The sequence below is a fragment of the Acomys russatus genome, chromosome 9 (assembly GCF_903995435.1).
Source record: "Acomys russatus chromosome 9, mAcoRus1.1, whole genome shotgun sequence".
Classification (NCBI taxonomy): Eukaryota; Metazoa; Chordata; class Mammalia; order Rodentia; family Muridae; genus Acomys; species Acomys russatus.
In genome coordinates this window covers 2,560,753-2,587,994 of record NC_067145.1, presented here as the reverse complement: position 1 = coordinate 2,587,994, position 27,242 = coordinate 2,560,753, and the positions used below count along the sequence as shown (strand labels likewise).

General features: G+C 43.0%; 1 protein-coding gene across 1 annotated transcript in view; it reads right to left on the bottom strand.

The window, feature by feature from the left end:
• The window catches only part of Dab2 (DAB adaptor protein 2), a 53,629-nt gene extending 29,513 nt beyond the window's left edge, over positions 1-24,116 (bottom strand). The window contains exon 1 of the mRNA XM_051150931.1: positions 23,826-24,116. The gene's annotated coding sequence lies outside the window, so the exon portion shown is untranslated. The remainder of the gene's footprint in view (positions 1-23,825) is intronic.
• Between the last annotated feature and the right edge of the window lie 3,126 nt (positions 24,117-27,242).

Sequence of the window (27,242 nt, the reverse complement as noted above, 5' to 3'; positions counted from 1 at the left end):
TGCCTGTGTTTTAGGAACAGTAAATATAGTCAACAACACAAAACTCGTAGCCATGATAAGCTGTTGTGCCCCAAACTGAGTTTGTTTTCCTCCTTATATGGGTTTCTCTTTTGTCATTTGTTCTCAAATCCCACCAACCATTAACCTGTAGTTTCCAAAATTCAGAATCCCAAGGACTTTTAACATATCTATTACAATTTTTACAGAGAGCTCCACGAAGTAGGCATGGTGATGGGAATTAAAGAGACTCAAGAAGAAAGTGGTGTAAACACCTTTGCTTTATGTGGATCACAAAGATGGCTCAGGGAAAGGTGCTTTCTTAGAAAATCTGATGACCTAAATCCAATTGCTGGAACCCACATAAAAGTAGAAGGAGAAAAACAACTCCATGGAGTTGTTCTTTGACTGTCACACGCTATTTGGCACTCATTTAACCAACCAAACACACATATCACACACACACACACACACACACACACACACACACACACACACACACACACACATGCACGCACATACACACACACCCAAAGGTCTTTGCATCTTCTTGACTTGGGTAATTACATTATGTTAATGTTCACTCAAAAAGTGTCCTGGGAAGACATAAATACTGACTGCTGTAGGGACCTCACACCTGGGTAATATCCGACTCAGGCCCTTCTGTGCAGGTTATGCATTTGCAGTGAGCATGCACCCTGGGAGCTGATGGTACAAGACAGAGTCAGAATCTGAAGCCCTGAACTAAGAAGCGTCTCCCTATCATTAGAAGCATGTCAAACTAAAGATAAGAGTTTCCCAGACAGTCAACTTGGGGTAGAGGAGAGAAGGCACTTCAGTTCAGAGTTTGACATTGAAAGTTTCATCTACCCGGGGATCTGTTTCTCAGCTGAAGCACAAGGCTTACTGTGAGCTACATGGTGAGCACCAGGCCAGCCAGAGGTATAGAAGAGTCTAGAAAAACTAGTAAGTGAACTCAAAACAGCAAGCCAAGGCTTAACAAATGCAGTGCTTGTTAAGCCACAGCCCAGTGTCCAGTGGGCTGTATTGTTCAATATTGCATGGTGGCCAGCGCAGCTTTTCCACAGCAGGTGGTTCAGGGATTAATAACTTGAAATACGGAGAGAAGCACTTTAGTTAGTCACACAGGTGACAAGGTGAGAGGCTGTACCAAAGTGCCAGGCAGCCATCTCCCACCTCACTCTGGGGTAAGAGCCTACAAATTTATGTTCTCATGGAATACCCTTAGAAAACTGGGGGCAAAGAAAATGGAACAGTAAAAGCTGCTGGCACACAGCTAGTAACAGGAAGAAACTAGTTCCCAGAATGAGACACTATCGGACTATTCCTAGGATGTATATGTGTCTGTTTCTAAAAAAAATTTTTTTTAAGCAAACTGTGCAAAGCAAGTTATATGAGGTCTCTACCAAGAATGATCTTTGGGACTTGGGGGTGTAATGGAGCTCAGCCAGAGAGTGCTGCTAGTGTGCAAGTTCCTAAGTTTCACCCCTGCCCCAAACTCAACCAAACCAACCACACCAATTAGCAGGCACAACAAGAAAATCAAAACAAAACAAAACAAAGCAGCAGCAACAAAACACCAAGAAAACCACTTAGCTAATAACTGTTTTTTAGTCTTCTCTGAAGCAAAAGAAAAAAGTTTAAGGGCTGTGCACCATCTCCATTTCAGCGTCACTGGATTGTTTCCACCTCCCACCCAAGCAGCAGAAATCATATTTGGTCAAACCGGCCTTTGGATCTGACTGTTTTGGCTAGGTCTGAGACACATCTCACAGATCAAAGACTTGAAATTTAGTTCTTAGTTCCGTACATTCTCTGCTTTGTAGTACCTTGGCCTTTTTTCTTCTCCCTTCTCCTCCTCATCAGCATGATAAAAAGTCCGAGTTTTGAAAATGGTTAATGTTTCATGTTTTTGAGTCATTTTGACCTTTCCTGACTTTGCGCCCACCCCTAGCCCTTTTCATTTTAAAACCAGTTTGTATTAGCAGTATCTCCCTTTGGAGCTGGAGGAAGTAATCATCACAACTGGTATTTGAGGGGGTTAATTTTTAGAGGAGCTTTGTGTGCCCATATTAAGGCTCTTTCTGTAGACTAGCCATGCTACCCAGATCACAAGGAGCAAGCGCCTGAGGTGCATTTACAGCGTAGACCAAAGTCTCAAGTTTATTGTTAGTTTTCAGCCATATTTTTAGTCAATTGTTTCAGCACACTGACTATTGTTTGCACATTCAACCTCTTACCTGTATTAGCATGGAGAAACCAGAACAAGCAGTTTTGCCGCCACAGATGGCTCTAGTCCTTAGGGAAACCCAGCTACAGTTAGGATGCCTACCTGAATAAAGCCAAGTGAGGAGAGCTGCTACAGGTACTGAGGTTCTAAGCAAGAGAGAGGGTGGCAGTTGAACAGACCCCTGGTTTTTTGACTCATGAGGAATGATTTTAGTATGGACACGAGGCTTAAGTTGGATGTTAGAAAGTCTATCCACAGCCAGGTGACGTGGCCCTGCCTGTAATCTTAGCACTTGGTGAAATGAACTGGATCGCTTTAAGTTTGAAGCCAACCTGAGCTATACATATAATGGGAGACTTTGTCTCAAAAGACAAAACAAAGCAAAACAAAACACCCAACAGCCCAACATGCAAACATGAATCTTAGCTTCAATATCCTGGTCAATCGTTGTGGGAGAAGCAACATTCTACCACTCCCAAGTATGACCTCCTGTAGCTTAGGTGAAACAGGAAAACCGGAATCCAGCCTTGTCCTGTAATTCAATTCTACAAGGAGAAGGAAGTGGCATTGAAATTTTGGCTTATGGTAATCAGAGAGCTTCAAAAATCACCTTTGTCTTTGCTTTGCATTGTTAGCACTGGTTGTTCGGGCTCAGATCTTGCTGGGTTGTCCCTACACCAAGGCTGTGGGCCATGAACTCTACAAGTTTCTACTGAAAGTATTGTGGGGCTCTATCCAGTGACTCGTAAGCTGGACCAGAGCTCTACATTTGCAATTATTGGACACACATTTCTTTAACAATGCAGTGTTTATTTCCCTATGTGCCTTCATCTCCTTTTGCATTGTATATCAGAAGCTATGCCAGAAGAGCGGTCAGTAAGGTTCCCACTGTAACTTGGAGCTTAAGGGCATAGAACTGAGACTGCTCTTAAGTCATGCCATTCCTTATTGGCTCTTGTCTTCCATGTCTTTGATTTAGACATATGCAAACTCACTCATGGGACAAACCCTGAGTGATTCCATTGAATTCCAAGGAAAGGATGGAAGGAAGAATATTGTGATTCTGGGAGAAAGGAGAACATGGCTTCCTGGGGAGGTGAGGGCTTGACACAGACTACTCTTTCTTCCATATTTTGAACTTTGCAGCTCAAAGGTGCCTGGGAACTTGAAGAGCAAGTTTGTACCTTGAACCAAAGCATTTCTGGGAAGAGGCCAATGGATTAAAGTCATCTGACTCAGGTAGGGGATGGAGAAGGAAGAGCTCCTTTGGGGTAGGTAGTGAACAGTGAAGAGCTGGCTCAAAATGTGAGGCTTCTCTCTAACAACAGTGAAATGAGACTTTACTACTTTGGGTCTCTGATATAGTCACTGATGGGTAAAAAGCACAGAAAGTCCATGAGAGTGTGTGTCAGAATGCTCCCGAGTCCTTCTCCTACCCCAGGTGAAGCTGTTGGAAGACCAGCAACAGCATACGTATCACTGTCACTTGAGAACTTTCTTCAGGGAATAAGAACTTAGCCAAGTAACTTGTAGTTGATAGCTGTGATAGGATTCGAAACACTATGCTACAGTAACTGCAATAGAAGTAAGCACCAGCCAGATTTGAAAGGGAAGACTCTAAAAAGTAAAACCATTTGCTGGGCATAGTGGTGTACACCTTTACCCAGCACTTGGAAGGCAGAGGCAGGTGGATCTGCAAAAGTTTGAGGGTATCCTGGTCTATAATGTGAGTTCTAGGACAGGCAGGGCTCTTACACGAGAAACCCTATCTCACAAACAAAAAGAGACCTGGGAGCGGGTGGTGCACACCTGGACTCCCAGCACTCAGGAGGCAGAGGCAGGTGCATCTCTGAGTCTACAAAGCAATTCCAAGCCAAGCCAAGCCAAGCCAAGACACAGAGAATCCCTGTCTCAAAAAACTGAGGTGGGGGTTGGGGGGTAGGGGTGGAGAAAGAACACAATTAGAATAGGTGAGTTAAATAAGCCAACTTAAAAATAAAATATTAAATCAATATAGAACAATTCTATTTTGTGGTGCATACCTATAATTCAAAATCTTGGGAGGCTGAGACAGGGATTCTTTTGAATTTGAAGCCAGCCTGGGCTACATAGTGAAACTCCATCTCAACTTAAAACACCACCACCACCAAAAACTTGAATAGAACATCTCCAGTTTGCATTATCAGATGGTGATACTACGTTTCTTTCTCATCCTAAATCTTGATAGAAAGTTTTCTAAAGAATGCGCAATTTACATGAACAGTTTTAATGTTTTCTGACTTCAAAAAAATGTAACTACTGACATAGGCATTTCTAGAATCTATCATGGAGCTTTTGGGCAGTAATTTGAATAGAAGTCTCATGGATTAGATAGAAAACCTCAGTGAACACATAAAACACACTCGCAATTTGGCATCTAAGTGTCACAAGTATATTATGCTTGAACTTTGCTAGACTTCTCTTTGCAACAATGACTACTACAGGAAACCACAGCCAATCAAAATGCAGATTTGTGGACCTCAGGCCCAATAGACGCATGTACAAAACACTCCCACATGTAAAGCTCAGGAAACATTGATGAAGAGGGGGTGGAAAGAAAGATTGTAAGGGCTGAAAACTCAGGAAGACTGTGTGTCGGAGTAACACCAGAAGGTACTCCATAGTCTCACCAACATGGCAGCCACAGGCCAAGCTTGAGTTGAACAAGGAGGACACCAAGAGACATGCCAAACTGCAGGGATGAGGCAGCCCATGAGGACATGCCAAACTGCAGGGGTGAGGCAGCCCATGAGGACATGCCAAACTGCAGGGGTGAAGGCAACCCATGAAGCCATGCCAAACTTCAGGGGTGAGGCAGCCCATGAGGACATGCCAAACTGCAGGGGTGAAGGCAACCCATGAACCCATGAACCCATGCCAAACTTCAGGGGTGAGGCAGCCCATGAGGACATGCCAAACTGCAGGGGTGAAGGCAACCCATGAGGACATGCCAAACTGCAAGGGTCAGGGTAGCCCATGAGGACATGCCAAGCTTCAGTGGTGAGGCAGCCCAGGAGCACATGCCAAACTGCAGGAGTGAGGGCAGCCCATGAGGACATGCCAAACTGCAGGGGTAAGGCAGCCCATGAGGACAAGCCAAACTGCATGGGTGAGAGCAGCCCATGAGGCCTCACCCTGCACAAAAAACTACAGGCAACCAAGCAAAGCTGGAAGTTGGAGAAATAAGTTTTCCACAGCTAAGAGTGCACCAATTTGTTCTCCAATGCCAAATGATCAGCTCAGAAAACACACGTATTAAGTACCATTATATTGACTCAATAGGTTATATTTAGGAATATATATGCGCTTATGAATACATATATGGGTACAATGACAATTGATGAAAAAAGATGCCATAAATTTGAAGGAGAGTGGATGGGGTATATGGAAGAAGGAAAGGGAGTTAAATTACAATCTTAAAAATTAAAAAACAAAACAAAACAAAACTTAAGAGTCAGACTCTGGCACACAATGATAGGATTTCTGGGAGTAAATAAAAGTATTCATTTTTTTTTCTCGCAATCCTCTCACAGAACAAACATTTTATTGTGTCTGTGGCTATCCTTCCTTGGGTGAGAAGCTTCTACCAAAGCTCACTCTCCTAGCTCTCAGCTAGCTTTTAAATAAAATCATATTAAAGAACTTAGCAGTTTGTTTTCAAGGCCATCCTAGGTGTATTTGTCTCTTCCAACTGGGAACCAGCCCTTCTGTGAGGCCCAACACACACATTCAATACTCACCCCTCTGGACGGTCTCCTGTGATGAGTGCGCACACAATCCTAGGCAAAACATTTCACTCTTTATTTAAGTACCATTAGTCACTTTGGAATTCTACACGATGTTAAAGAAAGCATGCTATTTATAAGGATCTGTATTTGAAACCTTAGGTTATAAATGCTGAGCCCCACACAACAGCAGAATTACGTTATGATCTTATAACCACATGAGGGTGCTTTACAAGAGGAGCAACCATAGGCTTTCCTCTTCCACAAGCCAGTGCAAGAAATAAGTGCCTTGTATTTGGTTTCTTTCTGGCCAAATGATACATAAACTCCAGTGAGATTTCTCTTCCCGGGCAGAGCCCCACATGCACATAATCCAGAAAGCCAGTGCTTAAGTGCAGCTCCACCTTTATGCAACTCAAGTTTCAAACACATGCTGAGTTTTTAAGAGTTTAAAGGCAGAAGGATCCAGCTGCCTTGTCACATCAGTGCAGAACCCTCGGACTGGGATGTGTGCAACAATTTTTCAGAATCCGTGGCACTAACTCAGGTGCCGCCTACATTTCCATGTCCACACCAGACTTCTGGAAGAAGGCAGCATTAAGCTTCCATAGACTCAACCCAAGACTGTTCAGTGCAGTGATTCTGACATGCTGTCTCTGGATTCTAGGTGGCCTTCCTGGGAGAATATGCCCTTTGTTTTGATGCCCAATCTACCCTTAGGGTTGGCAATAACCTTCCATGAGAAACTTACTTACTGGCCCTTATTTCCTTATTTGACACAATCCATTCTAGCTGGGTAAGAGCTTGCCAACAAGGCAACAAGGCATCTGATTTTGTCTAAAGCAGGTCTGTTGCTTTTATATAAAGTGAAATATAAAGAGGTAATTAAAAAAAATATCTAGGAGCTGGGGGGTGTTGGTGTACACTTTCAGTTCCAGCTTCTTTGGGGGCCAAGACCAGGGGATTATTTGAGCCCAAAAGTTGGAGATCAGCTTGGGCAATAAAGAGATTTCATCTCAATGAAGCAAAGCAAAACAAAAATAGCAAAAGACTTTCTATTGTCTGAGTGTTACATTTACAGAGGAACAAAGGAGCTAAGAACCAATCTGCTCTCCTGCTATATTAACATTAGTGTTCTAGCATACTGAAAGTTAGGAAACTTCCACATTACCATCCAAATGCCTGGGAGAACTCTCCCTAAAGAAGTAAGAATGCACAGGCTCATCTGATACCTCACGACTCCTGACCAGATCACGTGGGTCTCTAGATAAGAAATGCAGGATGATAGAAGCTTGTCTGATACAGAAACTTGTTTCTTGAGGTAATATACTATTGTACCCCAGTCTTGAAATATTAAAATGTGTGATCTAAAAATGCCTTGAAATAACTAACCTATCTACATTCAAATTGTGCTTATGATTATTTAAAAAAACAAAACAAAACAAAAAACCAAACCAACCAACCAAACAACAACAATAACAACAAAAGTCCACACAATAAACTGCTGCCGATTGAGTACAAGATGAAATAAAGGTGGCATATAAGCACAATTGCCAAGCATGGAAAGATAACTCAAGGGATTCTATGAAGGAGTAATTTCAGGATAGAGCCATTTCTGTGATGTCCTAATCATTAAAACAATGTGCTTCATCTAAAATAGCCTTCAGGGGCTCAAATTCTATGTCACCTAAGGCAAATTGATTGCATAATCTCGACAAGAAAGAGGGAAGTGGATGGAAGTGTTTCAGAGAACTAAGACTTCCCAGGAAGGGAAGGCAGAGCTCATTGGCTTTCTTCTCTGATTGTAAATTTCTAAGAATCTTAAGAATTATCTTATTCTCTACAGGTTTCAAAAAGCTTGCTCCAGAATTAAAAAATGAACTTTTAAAATACTTATATGTATTTATATATTACATACATATTATATATGTTATATATGACCTAACAAATGACTTAATATGTTTATTCATATGTGTTCTAGCAGCATAATTATTCCAGGGCTAAGAAGAGAAGAGAAATATTTAAGCCAGTTGTGTAAAAACAACCATCTGCTGAGTAGTTTCGTATATACCTTTCTTTAATCCCAGCACTTGGAAGACAGAAGCAGGCAAATCCCTGAGCTCCAGGCTAGCCAGGGCTACACAAGTGAGACTCTCTAAACAAAATAAAACAAGCAAAATAACCAAATCAATTATAGGACAGACAGACACACACACACACACAGGATATCTTGGTTATATCACTAGACAAGAGTTCAGCAGCTCAAGTGTTAAATATTTCCTGTGTGCTTATTTGTTTGTTTGTTTGTTCCTTTTAAAGAAAAGCCCTTGATATGATATCAACCAAAAAGCATTAAAAAGCCTAGAAAAATGTGATCTTTTTTCCTTCCTATTCATCTAGATAGCTTTCTACAGATTGAGGTGACTAGTGTAGACCAGGCTAGCCTGGAACTTGGCAGAGATGTACCTACCTCTGCCTTCCAAGTGCTGGGATTAAAGGTGTGTGCCACTACACCCAGTGTGATTGTGTCTTAGCTTTACTAATATGAATAAATACCCACAAATCATGTGGTTTCTTATAAACCTTATCCTGCTGGCCTTTTAGATCCTATAGTGTCAAGGGATTGCTACTTCACAAAGTGTTTAACATGCTTGAAATAGTAAATGTGTGTATTAAATCTCTTTGCCATTTTCTGCACTTATGCCTGTTTTATTTGAAAAACACTACCAACTATCAACTCCAAAGTTTCAAAGTCTTACTCTAACAGGGGAGTGCAAACAGAGCCCTATAGGTTGTATAACAGTTTCTAGTTACCAAGGATTAACTACAGATTGCGTTGCATATTTTTCCTCGTATGTTAAGCTATTATTTACAAACCTTTCTAGCATTCACGTCTTTTACATGGTGAGAGCTTGACTTTTGGGCAAAAAGAATAGTTAAAATCCCAAGAAGCTGGGCTTGATGGCACACTCCTTTACCCATAGCACTGGGAAACCGAGACAGGACCTCTGTGAAGCAAGCCTTGTTTATACAATGAGTTCCAGGACAGGCAGGAATATGTATTGAGACCCTGTCTACACACACACACACACACACACACACACACACACACACACACACACACACACACACTCCTGACTTAACCCTGAGTGCCTTTCTACAATAATCAGATGGGATGGAGTGATTCTTTCTCCGGGCTGTTGAACGCTTACTTTTCTGACCTGGTTTGTTACCTTTTTAGGATCCCAGGGAGTAACCATGTGGGGTGGGGGTGGGGGTGGGTTACTTAGTATATAGTTCCAGCACGAGATGAACTGATAAGAACAGCTGTTTATTAATGGCCACTTTTGCTGGGCTTCACCTGAGGCTCTTGGCCATTGATGATGCAGATTCACCTGTTTACATTGAACTAAAAGGGCTTCTGGTTAGAGCACACAGAGCGCAACTTCAGTGAGTCACATTTAATGGCGGTTTCCTTCGTTAGTAAAAAGTGCAGTGTTTAAACAAATGCTCATTAGTCTGAATGCTCTGTCAGAGTACTCTCCTCTGCTCTTTGAATTTCTAATGACCTGTTGCAGGAGTCCATACCTGTTAAGCAAATGACACCTCCATATTTACCAAAAACATGAAGAATCAGATGGACTCATGGACTAGACTGGGGTTCCACTTGTAGCCTTTCTTCACGGTCCCTCTTAACCTCATCAGTCCAAAGTGACTTGAGTTGATACTGCAAGCACTAAGGGAAGTCTCTCCATGACAGTAACTGATTGGACTCATATTTTGTAGGCACTTTTAGCATCAAAGAATGCAATTCCACGATTTGTTTCCTTAGCTGAACTTCATAGCCCTACTCAAAGAGAGAAGTCCTTTTTGAAAGCCATTATTAAGTTCCTAATCCAATCTTTATTAAAAAGGCTCAAAGTTGTAGACAAGAAAGTTAAGGCAGATCCTCAAAGGTGATGGAACGCTCCCAAACTCCACAGAGACTTTGAGGGGAATACTGAAGCTTTAGTGAATGTTTACAGTCACTGTGTTAGCTAATGTCTTCTGTAGGCAACGTTTTGTAACATGGAAATAATTAGGACCACCAGTTAAAAAAATAGATTGCAAAAGCTGGCTTGCAAGAATTAAGCATCTTTGTTTCTGATGCTTTTACCTAAACCTTTGCTGTGGAGCAGCACAGGTAATGGAAAGGATTAAGTCCTGCCTCCTCCCCCCTTTTAAGCTGGGTGCAATTTGAACAGGCCAGACAATCTATTTGGGAAAGAAAAACTCTTAGCAAGGGATAGAAACTAGGATACAGGACTGGTGCTCACGATGGCAAGGGAAAGGTTGAGAGTCAGGTCAAGTTGGATTACGATGAGTTTACAGCACTCTGTTTTGTCTAGACAGTACTGGGGAGACTTTGAGGTTGAGTGATGGCGTCAAGGTTGAGGTAGTGACAAATCTGAGTACATGCAAGAAGGCATCAAAGAGTCTGATAGCTTTGTAGTATGAAAGCTGCATGGACTTGCCACTTTGAGTGATTCAACGCTGCCAGTTTCTTTTATTTAAAATACTTGACTAATCTTCTGAAAACAAAGCCTTTTACTCAAAAGGTTAAGGTCTAATAATCTCAAATGTCAGATTCAGGGTTATCCATTCTAGACAGGCAATGATGCCAGTGACCCTCAGACTTCAAATAAACTGTGTCCTAAATGTGGCGTTCATAAAAGTCAAAGGCTGTTATATATTTATTCTACAATCTATCATATCTTTAAAAAGAAGTCCCCTTAATATCTATTTTATCAGTGAAATGACATTTTGAGTTGTCAACTTAGAAAACAAAACAAAGACATCTTTTGTCAAAGGCAGTGACTGACTAAAATAACCTGAATACTGTGAATTATTTGAAGTAGTGTCATGTTTTCCCATTTAGTATTTCTTATAGAATCATGGAAAATCTAGAAACATCACTACCGAGAAAAGGCTGGTAAGGAAGGGTAGGCCACTTCTAATTCTTATACAGTTAGAGTGTGACTTTGGGTGGTGTGCGCTTCTGTTTATAAAGCTAAACATTTTGGCGATGTGTTAATAGATCAGATAGCAATACTTAAAATACAGGTAGAGCTTGGAGCATTGCAGTGATGGAGCATGTGCCTAGTGTCTCGGGTCTCGCATGCATGGAGGGCTGGCCTTAATCTGTAGCGTCCAACAAAGAAACTTAGATAAGTCTCTCAGGACTCAGTAACATCCATCAAGAGCATCCGAATGAGTCTAGAGCTGTTCCCACAGCCAGCCTGATGCCTATGGAAAGGTGCTGGGGAAAAAAAAATCTCCTCGTAAATTAAAATTTCAGGCTGGGCTTGATAGTGCATACCTGTAATCCCAGCATTCAGGGAGGCAAAGACCGGCAGATCTCTGTGAGTTCAAGGCCATCCTGGTCTACAGAGTGAGTCCCAGGCCAGCCAGGGCTATACAAAGAGAGAAAACCTGTCTTGAAATTTTAACAGTAAGGTTTTTTTTTTTTAACTGATTTTGTCCTGATTTATTTGTGTGTGTGTGTTTGTGTGTGTGTGTGTGTGCGTGTGTGCATGTCTTTCAACATGCGTGTGTAAATGCCTGTGAAGGCCAGAAGACACATAGGATCGACTCCTAGTAGCTAGAGTTACAGGTGTTTGCGTTGCTGGATGTGGCTGCCAGGGTCTGGACTTCAGCTGAATAAACAAGCATCTTAATCGCTGAGCAGTAAGTTTTGAATCAAATAATTAAACTCTGAAAATTTGCTTTGATGGTGGGATTTTGAAGGTGGTTAGGCTATGACCTAGTCTTGGTCTCCAGCTATGCACTTGGGCACACTGGGATCAGTATAGAGAGTAATGAGTCGGCAGTTTAATGCCATCAGCATTTTAGAAAGGCTAGTGAAAACTGCACCCTAAGTCACAATCCAGCTGCACAAGCACATTTTAAAAATTAAGTTTCTCACTGGGTGTGGTGGCTCATGTCTACCAGTCCAGCTAAGCCAGGAGAAGGTGAGCTTGAACTATACATAGTAAGTTTCAGGCCATCCTGAGCTATAGCACCCAGACTCTATCTCAAAAATGCAAAGCAAGAGCTGGGCGTGGTGGCTCACACCTTTAATCCCAGCACTCGGGAGGCAGAGGCAGGCGGATCGCTGTGAGTTCCAGGCCAGCCTGGTCTACAAAGCAAGTCCAGGACAGCCAAGGCTACATAGAGAAACCCTATCTCGGAAAAAAAAAAAAAAAAAAAAAAAAAGCAAAGCAAAACAAAACAAGATAAACAGATTTAAGTTTCACTCATTTGGGCAGAAATTTTTTCTAACAAGTCAAAGCAATTATCAGCCCTGATCTTCAGGTCACCTGTATCCTCAGTTTTGGATTAGCTGTTTAATAAACAGTTTGGTGGACATATGTGAGTGCGGAAACAAAGGAAGGAGGAAAAGCTATCCTTGGAGTGGAATGTCAGACTGAAACCACGAAGGGTGATTGTTATTAGCCAGGCGGTTGCTTACATGCACCAGGGAAAGTGGGCTTTCAGTGGTGATGAACATGCCAATCACAGGCGTTAAACCAAAGACTTGGGAACACCACGTCATCTGGAGAACTTTTGTAACACCTTGTCTGTCTCTCTTAGGACCTGGGCTCATGAAGATAATGCTCCTTATAAATTACTTTCCACTTAAAACAGGGTTCAGAAATTTTTAACTTACTACTAATCGATAAAGGGAAGCTGAAAAATTCCCTTTTTGCTCAACCTATAGCAAATTACCAGTAAGTCATGAGAGTGGCTTGAATTAGTTAAACACCTGATTACTGTTTATTGGACACCTACTATGTGCCAAGTGCTGCAGTGTGCTGTGTATACAATGACAAAGGAGGCATTGTCTTTCCTCTTAAGGTACCTGTACCACAGGATGAGAAAGTGTTGATTAAAGTTGATATTAAGTATTTTCCAGGAGATGTTTCTAGCTAGCATGAAAATCTTTGCTATCAACATTTAGTAAGGAAAAAAAAAATCAGGCAGGGCGTGGTGGCACAGGTCCTTAATCCCAGCCCTTGGGAGGCAGAGGCAGGTGGATCTCTGTGAGTTCAAGGCCAGCCTGGTCTACAAAGTGAATCTGGGACAACCAGGACTATTATACAGAGAAACCCTGTCTCAAAAAAAAAATCAAATTTAGTATTATTTCAAAACATTCTGTATGAACAATGGTATGAGACCACCTTAATGTATAGATATCTCTCCAACAATTAAAAAAAAATCTTCTGTAGTCATACTGCAATCTCAAGGAATGCCTTTATGGTAATGACCTCTGGAAGGGAAGATTAATTGCACAAGGCAGTGTCATTATAGAGTATCAGTGGTGTTTTCTTTTTTTGTTTTTGTTTTTGTTTTTGTTTTTCGAGACAGGGTTTCTCTGTGTAACCTTGACTGTCCTGGACTCACTTTTGTAGACCAGGTCTGCTTCTGCCTTCCAAGTGCTGGCATTAAAAGCGTGCACCACCATCCCACCCCACCCCGCGGCTGGTGGTGTTTTCTGTAAAGTTAACTTAAAATCCAAAGTTATGACTCATCCGTAGCTTTATAAACACCAGAAAGAACTGTTACATTCATCTGGGAACCCATTGCACCAATGGAGAAGTGTGAATGACTCAAAGGAGATGTCAGTGTCTACATCTTAGTACCAAACATGTTATTGAATCCAAAAATCTCAAGAAAGTCATTCTCAGGTGAGGCAAAGCCCTGAGCTTAGAATAAATGAACACAGCTATCATGAAAATGTAAGTATTTCTTTCTTCTGTCTCCATTCCCTCAAGCTAGCCTTGGTTAACGCATTAGCCTCCTGTTACCACAATCTTATCAAGAAAGCAGGCTACACTGGTGCCTCTTAGGAGCTACCACTGATGCTGGCTGCAGGAAGCCTCCATATCCAGACTGCATTCATTACTCCATAGTGTTCTCACACCAAAAGCTGAGCACTAGCCTCACTGGGAAGAGACTTACTACAATTTACTCTGTACCTGCATGTACCTACAGAACCTGCAAGACTACTGCCTGTAGCTTGGAATGAAGCTGAGAGTTCATCCTAAGTTGTTCACATAGCTACTTTGTCTGGCAACATTCTGAGCCACTGCTTTTCACAGCTGTCCTATAGTCTCCTGTTTCTCATTCCCCCACTTTTCTTATTCTTTACTGAGTTGCAGCATTTCTCCCCAGCCTTGCCTCATTGTGGCATTAGTTCCTACATGCATCTGGATCGTGATGTGTTGTGCTTTACCCATTCTACACAGATACTATGCTAATGATTAAATACTTTTCATCCTTTCAAATAATTCCAATGGTGGCCCAACTTTTATGGAGGTATTATGTGCCGGCTAGTGCCTTCTTGACTTTGTATCGATCAAGCATCACTCTCAATACCTACACTCATGCTCAAGCTGAGCTTCAAAGCCCTTAACCAGGCTGCAGACATATGTATTCTTAGCTACAGCCTCTCTACACAAGCCATTCTTTTCTGTTTCCACTAACAGAGTAATGGATGGACCATGATGCTGATGCTGATGTCCTGCATCCCTGATTGTCTTCTCCAACTTAGGTTCCAATCTGCCATTCAGCATCTATCCAAGGTGGATGGTCTCCAAGATGTATGGTCTCCAAGGTGTATGTATCCAAGGTGTCTATTGGTCTCTTACTGTGTCGTGTTTTTCACAGTGACCATGACCTAGTGTTGTTCTCTGACTCATGTAGAATTCTTTCCTCAGCTTAATAAAGCTTTTGAGATGAGGGTATTAGTTACCCTACTTTTCTAGCTTTTATATAGTCTGGTAAAGGGCATAGTACTTTAAAACATTAAAACTAATGCATAGATGAAAGGTGGTAATGCTTACTCATAATTTCAGCACTAGAGGTTGGGGGTGGAGGGAGGTCAAGGGCTGGAGGATTTGGTGAATTTGAACCCAGTTCATATTATACAGTGAAGTGGAGACACAAGAACCTGTCTCAAACAGATCAAAACAAATGTATTACAGCAATACCTATTTCCCCTTTGTTTCTTAATATTAAATCAGGCAGACCTTCACCCTACTTTGCTGGTAGGATTTTCTTCAACTGCTAAGCAACACCATTCCCCCCCCCCCCCCGCCGCCATATTCATCTTGCTTAGACTGGTTGAATTTTCTGAGTCAACATGTTTTTCTACTAAAGTGAAGAGATCCTCTTAGCAAATAAAGACCTGGCTTCCATGAGCGCTGTACTCCATGTTTTCCGTCTGCACATTCTCATCTCTTAGCTCTACACCTGTACTCTTTTGGTCAGAGTGGCCAGCGTTATTTGAGCATACCTTGTTCTTTCCCACCTACATGACTCCATGTGTCCTACAAAATCTTTTCTCCTTTTACTTTTGCATATTTGACTTCCTTTAGTCCCTTAAAGGCCAATGTCATTATTACATCTACTGATTTTTTGTCTTCATTTAGACCCCTGTAAATATCCTACACCACTCAACTGAAACAATATTCTGTCAACTGATTATAATTTCCTCTAAATTTCTTTTACTTTCTCAGGAAAGGATTTCACTATGTTGTCCAGGCTGGTCTTGAACTTAAGGTCTTGTTGCCTCGGCTTTCTTAGTGCTGAAACCATAGGCATGTGCCACCATGTGGGCATTTTCTCTATATTTCTTCCACACACCTCCACCTCCTCTTCCTCCTCCTCCTCTTCCTCCTCCTTCTGAAACAGAGTCTCTTTACACAGCCCTGGCTGTCCTAGAACTCACTATGTAGACCAGGCTGGCCTCAAACTCACAGAGATCTTCCTGCCTCTGCCTCCCAGTGCTCAAATTAAAGGCATGCGCCTTCACACCCAGATAAATTTCTTGCAGATGGTAATTAGCATGCGTCTGCTAGAATGCATGAGGTAAATAGCTGCATCCAATTTTGAATTTCAACCAATGTTTGGTTATTATATCTCTGGACAGCTAAATAAATCAGAACTGCATTCCCTCAACAGATTTTTCAGTCAACTAATTAAACATGTCTGCATCAAGTTATACTTCAGAAGGTGATTTGGATACTAAGTAAAATTATCATTCCAATTTAAGTCTGTCTGTCTGTCTGTCTGCCTCTTTCTCTCTCTCTCTCTCCCTCTCTCATCTATCTATCTATTTTCTGAAGAATCCTACCTTTAATTCAACCTTTATCCTGGCGGAAATCATTATTGAGCATAATTAAGTACTGATGGATGAGCCCTGTTATCAGCTATTCATTTGGTTTCTACTTCAAAAATGGGGTTACATTCATAGTGTTTAATTTTGGAGGGGATGGGGGAACAAACAAATATGAAGATAACAATAGCAACAAAGTCAGCACCAATATGGCTAAGGCACAGCTAAGACTTTACATTAAAGCACAGATGTTGGAAAGACATAGTGAGTATATTCACTGTGATTTCTGATCCCGACTCAAAGGACAGTGAATAACTCCCACTGTCTTCACAACCCAAAGCCAGATGGGTCCAGCATTCTTCTCTGAACTACTCAATGCCCCAGTCATAGTTGCAAATGCATCTAGCTTACTTCTACAATACTAAAAGATAACATACAAGCTTATTAACATCTGAATTATGTATCATAGAAACCAAAATAGACTTTGGTCCTAAACAGAACAGTTAAAATGTAAAAATGGGATGTGATGATGAATAGCTATGTTAGCCCTTGTAAGCTGAGGCAGAAGGACAGATAAGAAGTTTGTTGTCAACTTGGGCTACTCAGTGAGATTCTGTCTCATAAAAGAAAGTAGGGAGAGAAAGAAGGGAGGGAGGGAGGAAGAAATGGAGGAAAGGAGGAAGAAAGGAGAGATGAAGAGGGGAGGGAGAGAAAGGAAAAAGAAAAATGAGGTTATGTAAGAGAGCAGCTATGCCCAGAATAAGAAGGAAAGTGTTACTTTTTCATGTTCCACATCTTTAGGTATAGATCAACTCTAGACTTTAAACAACTCTGTTGTTCTGACCAGACCAAAGTGGAGCCGGGAAAGTTAACATTTGTTGGTATCTACCAGTTTATGAAATACTGCCATGTTCTACTGCTTGGCCCCCATATTTAATGGTCTTAAAATACAAAGGAAAGCTGTCCTAGTTCTCAGCCTCAATGTGTTAACTATCAGAATTTAGTTTACCTAAAATTCACCAACAATGAGAATAAAACCATTTCTCAAACATCAGCTCAACTACTGTGCTGACAATGGCAGTTCCCAAAGAGTCGCTTGTCTGCGTCACTAGCCACTCAAGAACTTTCCATTTCCCTTTAGTTGTAACTTTAAGTCAACTCATTTTACTGAGAGGAAAAATAAAACTCAAATGGTATACCTCTTGTGTTATGGGAAAGCTGGTTTGTGGACATGGACATTTGGAGTTCAGAGCACATGCTCTGAACCACTAACCCTGCCCATCTCAGAACCGGTGTTCTGTAAGCTACTTCTGGATGACACGTCTCTACACTACAGTCCAAGGTGGGATCTCTACCCATGGGCTCATCATTGTTAAAATTGTTTTGGAAGGTGAATGCGGCAACTAAGGCTCACGGACACTGAACAGCCTTCTTTTTTTAAAGCTGGGATTCAAATCCAGGACTTCATAATGCTCTGTAGGAGCCCTACTACAGAGCCACATGCTCGGCTATTCCATTTCAGGTTGGCAGAACTCTAGATTTGGTATGGTTGGCCTCACCTGATGCAGGCTTCTTCTTAACTGCTACTCACTGGGGTTGATGTTTCTCCACTGCCCACTCAGCACCAGGTATCACAAAGATTCTTCATAAATATTTAGAGAAATATTAAAACTCAATTCATCTTCAGGATCTGATGTGGAACAAGCTGGTCACACTGGAGCTAAGAAATGGAGACATCTTTTTTTTTTTTTTCTGAGATGGTAAGTAGCCCATGCTGGCCTCAAACTCGGTGTATAATGCTGATGCTCTTTAACTCCTGGTCATCACACCCCCACTTCCCCAATGCTAGGATGCCCTATGGTGTGACCCACACTTAGTTAAGCAGTCAGGACTGAACCTAGGGCCTTGTTGCATTCTGGGTAAGGACTTTAACAACTGAGCTATATCCACAGCTCAGATTTTCTTTTTAAATTACAAGGTATGTATAATGAAAGCTAAATCAAAGAATGGATCTATCCTTCCTAAAACACACAGCTCTTGAAAACCCAAGCATAGTAGATTTATTTACAGTGGAGGCACTTCTCTGCACTTCTGCATGAGATAGAGAGAACAAATGTAAAAGTTATATGGGGTAGAGTAAACCATCTGGTCTAATGGCAATAATGTAGTGTGCTGGAGTCTTTTAAAAAATATATTGGCTGAGACGGTATCCTAATAAGTGGGAATTAATTATATTCTTTAAAACACCTCAGCCTAGGTGGAAGGATTTGGGAGCGAGGCAATGTGGTAAGGCTAAGGTTTTCCTCGGATCAAGAAAGCTATGCTGGGATCGTGGGTAAAATGCTATATGCACTTTCTCATCTTTTCGCAACCCGAGAGGCAGCTAAACACAATTATATTTAAATACCTTTGCTCTATTATTTCTATGACTATAGGAGGTGAAGTATGTTTCTATACTTCCCACTAGATGACGGAATCATAAAACTGAGTTACAAAAGTTGCTCAAATAAGAGGTTTGTAGAATACAGCTGGATGAGGCTTTCTGCCAGCTTGGTCCCATAACTCCGGAGTGGACACCACACTCTGAGAACCTGTCCCAGAAGGGTCCCCTCCAGCTGTGAAACACACACTCCAAGGGTCTACTCTTGAAAGGGTGACTTCATTTCTTACAAATCAGCTTACAACTGGCAGTTTACATGCCCTCTGAAGATCTGAGTGTATTTCAGCCTAACGTGTTACATCACTAAAGTAAGACAGACTAGACTAGCTTTTATCAAGAGAAACATCTATCGCTGAGTTTCTTTCAGGCCTAACAGCATTTTAACTGCATTTTCTTCCTTTCCTGTAGTGTTGGGGGTTGAATCCAGGGTTTTATATACATAGGCATATGTTCCACACTTGCAACACACCCTTAGCTCTTAACAGTTTTCTAGAACTAACACTGTAGAATTCTTACTTCCTTTTTTCCCCTCACCCTTTACTCCGACGTTTCTCAAAAATCTGAGCCGGTCGCCACACTTTTCTGCTTCCAAGTAACTTCCCTAGTACTGAACCTTAAATTGGCATGTCCCATTTCTGAGAATTCTTACCAGCTTACCTCAGCCAAAAGTCACTTGCCCCCAGCTAGTTGGTGCAGGTTGGAAGAAGAGACAGAAATTGCCAAGCCAACTTTTGTACTGATGCAATAACTGAAATTTTTATGCTGTCGAGTTTTGCTATCTAGATGATGTAAGGGCTAGCGAAGATTACAAAGTTTATACTGGAATTAAAATAAGTTTGAGGGTAATGGGAGGGCCATAGGAGTAGAAAGGGATTCTATTTCACTTAGTAACTTACATTTTTAGACCAAGAAGCAATTTGTTCTGATTCTGTTTGGCCTAGAGAAGTCAGGGTGGTGGTAGAAAGATGCAGGAAGGGGAATCACCATGGCAACCTGCCCAGCTATGTGGACCACGATGGTATTGGGGCCCCAATGTCCTGGCCTAGTCACCAGCTTAGTCAGGGTGGTCCTTCCATTTCCCACTTCCTTGGCTAGAATGCTGACTTCAGGAAAAGAATCGCTCTTTCTCCGTGGGGAGTCTGAGAAAGTGTGGGGATGATTTAAATGAGAGCAGAGGTCATTCTGACCAAACCAAATAGCAGGCTTCCAGGCTGAGAGCGTGAACACAGCAAATGCACAGACTTCCTTAGTATTGAGTACTTGAATCATTAACACTGTTCAGATAGTGGGGGATATTCTGTTTTGATTAAGAAATTCTTCATTTGCCTCCAGTGTCCACAAAGATAGTTAATTCAGTTGTTCAAGAGGCAGAAACAAACAGAAAAGCAAATAAAGTAAAGTACTGTAACGACGTAGATTCACTTATCTTTCTAGTAATCCTAAACACTATTGTTCTTCCCTAGATAAGAAAACAGAATTACTGAAAGGTTATTCTGTGTTCCCAAGGTCACTTTACTAGCTGTTGTGAGGATGCTTTCAACTCTCCCTAACTGCTCAGTGTTGGCAGAAGGAGGGACAGTGGCTGGCATATGAGTGCACGAGCTGTTAAGCCTTTAAGATGTCCAGCACTGCCAGGCGGTGATGGCACACGCCTTTAATCCTAGCACTTGGAGGCAGAGGCAGGCAGATCACTGTACATTTGAGGCCAGCCTGGTCTACAAAGTGAGTCCAGGACAACCAAGGCTACACAGAGAAACCCTGTCTCGAAAAAACAAACAAAAAACAAAACAAAACACTGAAAAACCAGGATGTCCAGCATCGTTTGTACCCCCCAATCAGAAGATTGTTTGGATTATGTCTCTAACAGGAGGTCTGGTCATTGCTTCCCTCACATTGACACGATGAACCCACTAGGTTAATGTAGGCTTCCCTTAAACACACTTGTCTGACATGAACACTGTGCCATCTAAATGGGACTTGGGCCAACCTGTGCAATTCAGAAATAGTACTTCAACTTTATAACAATTGCAACTCCAAAGAGAAAGACAAAAACAAAACAAAACCCACGCCCTGCTACTCAGGTGCTTCATATTGCCGACCTGGTTTCCGTTCTAATTCTGTCCAGTTTAGGAAGACTTACATGGTAGGTCAGTTACCTAACCCCTCCAGGCCTGGTGCAAGTCTTCCAGCTGGGGCAATTTATTCCCATAGTGAACTCCCTTCAGCAGCCTTGTCACACATTCCAGCATCCTAGCTTTGTCTTCATGAAAAGGAATGACCAATTTCCCCAGTGGAGAGGAGACGACATAGAAACACACCGTGCAAGCCAGCAGCATGAGAAGCAGAGGCAGGTGGATCTCTGTGAGTTTCAGGCCAGCCTGGTCTACAAAGTGAGTCCAGGTCGGCCAGGGCTGTTACACAGAGAAACCCTGTCTTGAAAAAATATATAAAAAGAAAAAAAGAAAAGAAAGAAAGAGAGAGAAAGAAAGAAAGACACGGTGCTTTCAAGTTAGCTTGATCAAAGTCGTGGTAGGCTTAGGTACGCTAGGAGCAACTTCCTCATGGTCTCACCAGGAGCACAGTTTCCCACAAAGTTTCCTGATGGCCACCAGCCACCCAGCAAGCCATGCTTTCCTGCTCTCTTAGGTAACAGCGAACCAGAGCAGCTGGTCAGTAACTCCCATAGGCCCTTACAGCATCCTATGCCAGCAAGTATCTTAAAAGCATTTCCCCTCAGCCCCAACAAGTGGACTGAACCCCATCTGACCCATGGAGGAAGACAAGGAATGGGTCCGATGTCAGGAATTTACACTAACAAGTCTTTAGCAGAAATGCAGACTCTGAGCTGGGTGTGGTGGCGCTTGCCTGGAATTTTCAGGACTTGGAGGCCTGAGGCTGGGAATTCAATGTTAACCTGGGAAGAGATATGCCTTGGGACTGTGTCTCAAAACATCAAAAGACAAAAAAGGAAAGAAGGATGCAAAAAGCAAAAACAGAAACCGAACCAACCAACAACCAACCAAACAAACAAAAGAGCCCGCTGACCTCTGGATTTTGTTCTTCCCAAATCAGCAAGGCCTATAAAAAACAGTGCTGTGGTTATATTTCAAGCCTCCTTTACATTCTCAGGTGGAGATAGATGGTATGGTGTCAGCATCGCCAGCTCTATAAATACATGTGTGCTAGAGGGCAAAGGTGGGAAACATTCCTCCCATTCCTGCACAATCTCTCTCTCTCTCTCTCTCTCTCTCTCTCTCTCTCTCTCTCTCTCTCTCTCTCTCTCTCTCTCTCTCTCTCTCCCCTCCCCCACCCCCATAGTTAGCTAGGTGTCGTAGCCTCTACCTACAACCCTAGCACTCATGAGGCAGAGTCGCGAGGATGATGGATTTAAATCTAGACTGAGATACAAAGTAATGCCATGTAGTCAGGGATTTAGGGAAGCGGCTCAGTGGCTAGCGGAGCATGCGCAATGTCCTGCGGCCTTTCTCCAGGACTTCAGGTGAAGGGGGATGCATACTGGCCTAGGAAGAGACAGTTTCTAGGGTAATGATTAGACAAAAGGGCTTGAGTTGGCAGTAGGGAAAGAAGGGTCTGTTACTAGTATAAAACAGGGCAAGAATCCAGTGAGCTTAAGGCAAAGTGCCTAAGAACACGGAGTAAGTGGTCTGTGTCTCTCACACACGTGTTGAGAAAGATCACTGTGCCTCTTTGGCACTTTCTCAAAGGGTCTTGCTTGTCTCGCCTGCCTTCTGAGTTGCATTCACCATTGCATGGCTCTTGCCAGATACCTAGTTGGTCTCCACAGGAAAGCACGAATCCCCAACAAGTCTGGATTCTCAAGCAACTGAACTCCTTTTCAGTGCTGCTTTTGCCTTGCCTCAGTTCAAGGGAGTGGGGAGAGGTAGTGACCCGGGTGGATGGGGGCACCTAGCTAGAGTAGGGCAGCCCGATGTAGGACCAGAGAGCTCTGTGACAAGTCCCAAATCCTGTCTAGCCCCTCCTTTCTGAACGGTCAGGCAGTACTTCTGTGTGCAGTCTCCAGGCCTCAAGACTGTAAGAAGGCTAGATTGTCCATCCCATCACAGCTGTCCCAGGAGCCTTGTCAGCTATCTCCGAGGCTTGTTGTTGGCAAATTTTCTGCCATTATTTAGGTTCAAATTGCTCCGTCCCCCTCCACGCTCCTGCTTTGCCTGATTAGGGCCAGAAATTTTCCCATCAAGTCACTTTATAGAGCAACAGCAACATTTACTATTCATGAGGTTGCCCCTCCGTAATTTTTAAATCTTTCCATGTGTCTGGAGGCTCATTTCTGCACTTCTAGGTTTACAGAGTGGCTCCCTTCATTCCAAACACAGGCTAAGAAGAAAGAGGAAAGAGTGGGTGGGTGGGGGGTTGCCGGGGTTGAGATAGCGTCCAGATTGTTTAAGTGTTTTTAATTCAGTTAAATTTCCCTTTGGATTCAAGCAGCTTCTATCTGAAACCGACTACGGAGCTAGAGTTCGGCATTAAGTGAAGAAGGAAAAAAGTCAGGAAGAAATAACACATTCAGCTCTATACTGCAAGGAAAACCGCCGTATTGACAGCGGATCCATCCAAGGTTTTAACACACTTTTCGTCCCTTTTCTCCAATTCTTACTTAATCCTTCCAACTCGTTTACAACAGTCCAGAAAAACAGCATTTAAACGTTCCGGGATTTAAAGTCGCTTGGGCAGATCCTTGCCTAGAAATGCCGGTGTAAGACAAAGTTCACATTTTTAATGCCCAGTGCTGTCAGTCAGCAGAAAATAGCTCCTTGGAGGCACAAACCGTCTCCAGCCTTTGTCACAGGGCAAAACTGGACACCCTTCAGGAGTTAATTAGGTGGTCAGCAGCCATCCAGCGGCGTCTTCCTTGGGATGTCCCCAAAGCCCTTAAGCACTCAGGCGCCCCCCCCCCCCCACCACACACAAGCACATACACGGAGGGGCTTGTTAAATGTCACAGGATGGGAGTCTGGGAGTCCGACCCCAAAGGTAAAATGCATTCTTTGGAAGCATTCCACAGATGTCAGGCCACAAAACCGGGGCTTTCCCCCCTAGTACACTGATTTGTAAGACTCCCTATGGCCCAAGATCTGCAGCCAAGACAGGGTGGGAAGAGAGGAGCCAGCAAAGGAGTGAAGGAGGTCGCGAAAAAATGGAACCCAAGGGAAGGAGGATGGTAGAGCTACTCACGGACTGGCTAGAGCTTCTGCGGAGCCAGCATGACTTCCCTGCGCCCGGAGCCTCTAGGCTACAGCGCAGAGGACGCGGTGGGCCTCACTTAAATAGCCGCCGGCCGGGAGCCTCGGAGCCGCGCGGCCACTCCCGGAGAGAGAGATATGGTTCTAATCAGATGCTGGCAGCTGAGGACTCCTCAGGAATGTGGCGGGATGTTTTTGCTGCCTGGGCTTGGTAACTCCCCCTCAACGTGTCTAAGGAGTCTTCCAAACTTAACTGTTTATTAACTCGAGCGGCAGCCAAGGAGACCGGCACCTCCTGCGCTCCGTGAGCCCGGCCAGTTGGGGGCGATCGCTGAGATCCGGAGAAAGGATCTTTAGCACACAGCCTGCTCCACGAACCCCACACCACCTCGGGCCAGGAAGGGTGCACATAAGGACAGGAAAAGGGAAACTCTAGAGGAAAGGGGTGGGAATCGTTTCACAAATCCGTTCCCTGGATTGCTACTTCAAGTGGCATGGCACGCGAACTCATCCTACATCGCCTGGGCCTTTGGAACAAAGAGATGCCTTTTATTCCTGACTTTCCCTGTGTGGGAAAGTGGGTCCCAGGTCTGGTCTGATCTGCCCTTCCTAAAGCTGAGCATGTGTCTGGATTACCTTTAAAGAAACCACTATTCTTTAACTGAAAACGTGATGTGCTTAAACAGGAGGAAAGCTTATCTGTGCCCATGTAAAAAGATGCACTTCATATTGACATTTAAAACCATGCCTGACTCTCTCTGTTAAAGCGGCCTAAATAAAACAAGTGTCTGTATAATCATCTAGGTGATCGTCATTTGTGATATAGACACCTTATATGCTGGATTTTTGTTCACTGCATGCCCGGCCACATGTAGATAACATTTCTATCCCGTCATGAAAATCTTGAAATATGAGAAGAGATGTTGAAAGTGTCGCCACCAATGTTCAGCTGTGGATGGCTTGGCAGGGCAGGCCTCCCGAGTCATATAGAGTCTTGTGATTTCTTTTCTGCATATTTTAAAGTCAGGGGCAATTGTCAAACAGTCACAGAAAGAGCGGTGCTTTTTAAGGACTTAGGAAATTACACTTTGGGAAGGGCCTTCTCCTCTCCCTCCCTCCCCTTTCTCCTTCCCCTCCCCTTCCTCCTCTTCCTCCTTCTCCTCTGCTTTCTTGTTTTATTTGGCCCCTTTCTTTATTATTACTCCTCCTCTTGTCTGATTTTCCTTTTGTTCTTTCTCTCTCTCTCATCTCTCTTCCCCCCCCCCTCCTTCATCCCTCCTCCTCCAACCCTTGGAAGCAGAATGTATCGACTATGAAAAGGACAAATTGTAACTTGCATGGAATGGGCTATTGATTTTATTGAGTAAGCAACACAATGGATTTGCATGTTACCCCTGAGCACCAAGGGTTCGAATTGGGCTTATGGCACACCAAGGATGTATTTTGTGGTCCATGCCTAGCCCCAGCTGCAAAGCCACTGTGTAATTTGAGGTAGCTCAATGTGAGTGGCATTTTCTGCTTGCAAGTAGGTCAGGCTTGGAGCGGCCCTAGTGCAGGGAGAGCAAGGGGCACAGAGCAGCCCAGCTGGTTAGCATGCTGCCCCTCCTGATCTGTGCATCCCCTCCACACCTGGGCATGCAGAGCAGAGGGGGTAATGTTGTCATCTTTCACTATTCCTCTGAGATAATTTTCTGATTGAAAAAAAAAAAAAGGTCTTTCTGTTCATGACAAGAGGTCTACTCTTCAATTCTGTAAAGACTTAAGACATAGATGAGAACTTTCGTTCTGTTGCCTCTGAGAACGTCACACTTTGTTTCTAAAATCCAGACGTCTAGAGGAATAGTTTCACTTCAAAAGACTCAAAAATGTGTGTGTGTGTGTGTGAGAGAGAGAGAGAGAGAGAGAGAGAGGTTCATTCAAGCAAACAGGTCTTTAAACTTTAAACAATGTATTATTTCTCAACTTGGAAGTGGCCACTCATGCTTATATCTCTATCTACATAGTTCAAAGATATGTCCTCACCGAAAGGGAAGGATTTGCCTTAGAAACCAGGGAAAGAAAATGATTTCATCTGCTGTGAACTGCAGTGTGGAGAGAAGAGGTGGGCCCACATAGCTCATTTGTGAGCAGTGGGCTCAAAGTGGCCGCTTAAAAAGGACACCCTTGTTTTATACAGAAATCTAAAGAGCCCCCAGTGGGGAGTGCTGGTTTGAAGTGTATTTTTATATCTCTAGGGCGCTGATATTGGTCTTGGCAGAAGCTCAATGTCCTGCTCACATTATGTAGGAAAAAAATAAAAAGAAATAAAAATAAATTTAACTCTTTTTATCCCAGGAGGTGCTTCTTCCTGCCATGTCTAAGTTGTTAGCTTTTTAGTAAGTCTAAAATGAACATCTCCACATAAGAAAGCACACACAGAGCCCAACCAGATGTTCATCTGTGGAAAGCATGCTTTTTTCCCTTCTATCACCACCAGAATTTGTTTAGAAAATTAAGGTAGAAAAAAAATTAAAATCAGTGTTTGGAAAAACATGGTTGCCACATAACAATTGTTGTTTGCACAAAACTTGTCTGTGGTGGGGTGGGGTGGAATCTGGACTGTGCTCCCAGCCTAGAAAGGGGTAGTTAATCCCGTGACAGCTTGCTGAAGAATGCATGGTTTATTATTAAAGTAATCTCTTAAGATTTTTCTGGAATGTGCTTCCACAGCAGCTCTGCCTATGCAGGCTATCCTATGTATGTCTTTGCTGCCATGATTAAACTGTCGGTTCTCAGCTCAAACGTCTAGCTCTTTCTCTCGCACACCCTGCTCCTGCCCTGTCCTCCGCTGCTTAGACTTTCCATAAAGTGCCCATTTTGAGTCTTGCTATTTTTCATGAGCTGTAAATTGTTCTCTGGAATTGGCCTCAAGGAAACTGTACACTTCAGTGCTTGCTGAACACATAGAGATGCTTGAACCAAACACAGCAAGCTTGGCCAGATGGGCTATGTCTACAGCCTCTGGAGACTGAGGCAGGAGGATAATTTAATCCAAGAGGGGAAATATCAAACAAGAATTGAGATTTATCTGTTAAGATTCCCCCATTCCTCTTTTCCATATAATTAAAAAAAAAAAAATAAAGTCTGTCAAAGAGGAAGGGGAAGAAAAGAAGAAAAAGGGCTGCGGCTTCCACAGAGCATCCTTTGCTCTTTACTGAAGCTATATAGTTAACACTGCAGAAAAAAGATCCCATCGGATTCCGTTGCTGACAGGGATGCAGGGATGGCCAAATATTGGGAGTTTGTCTTTGGTTTTGTCATTCATTCGCTCATTCATTTACCTATGCATCCATCTCCTCTCTCTCCCTCCTCTGTCTCTCTCTCTGTCTGTCTCTCTCTCTCTCTCTCTCTCTCTCTCTCTCTCTCTCTC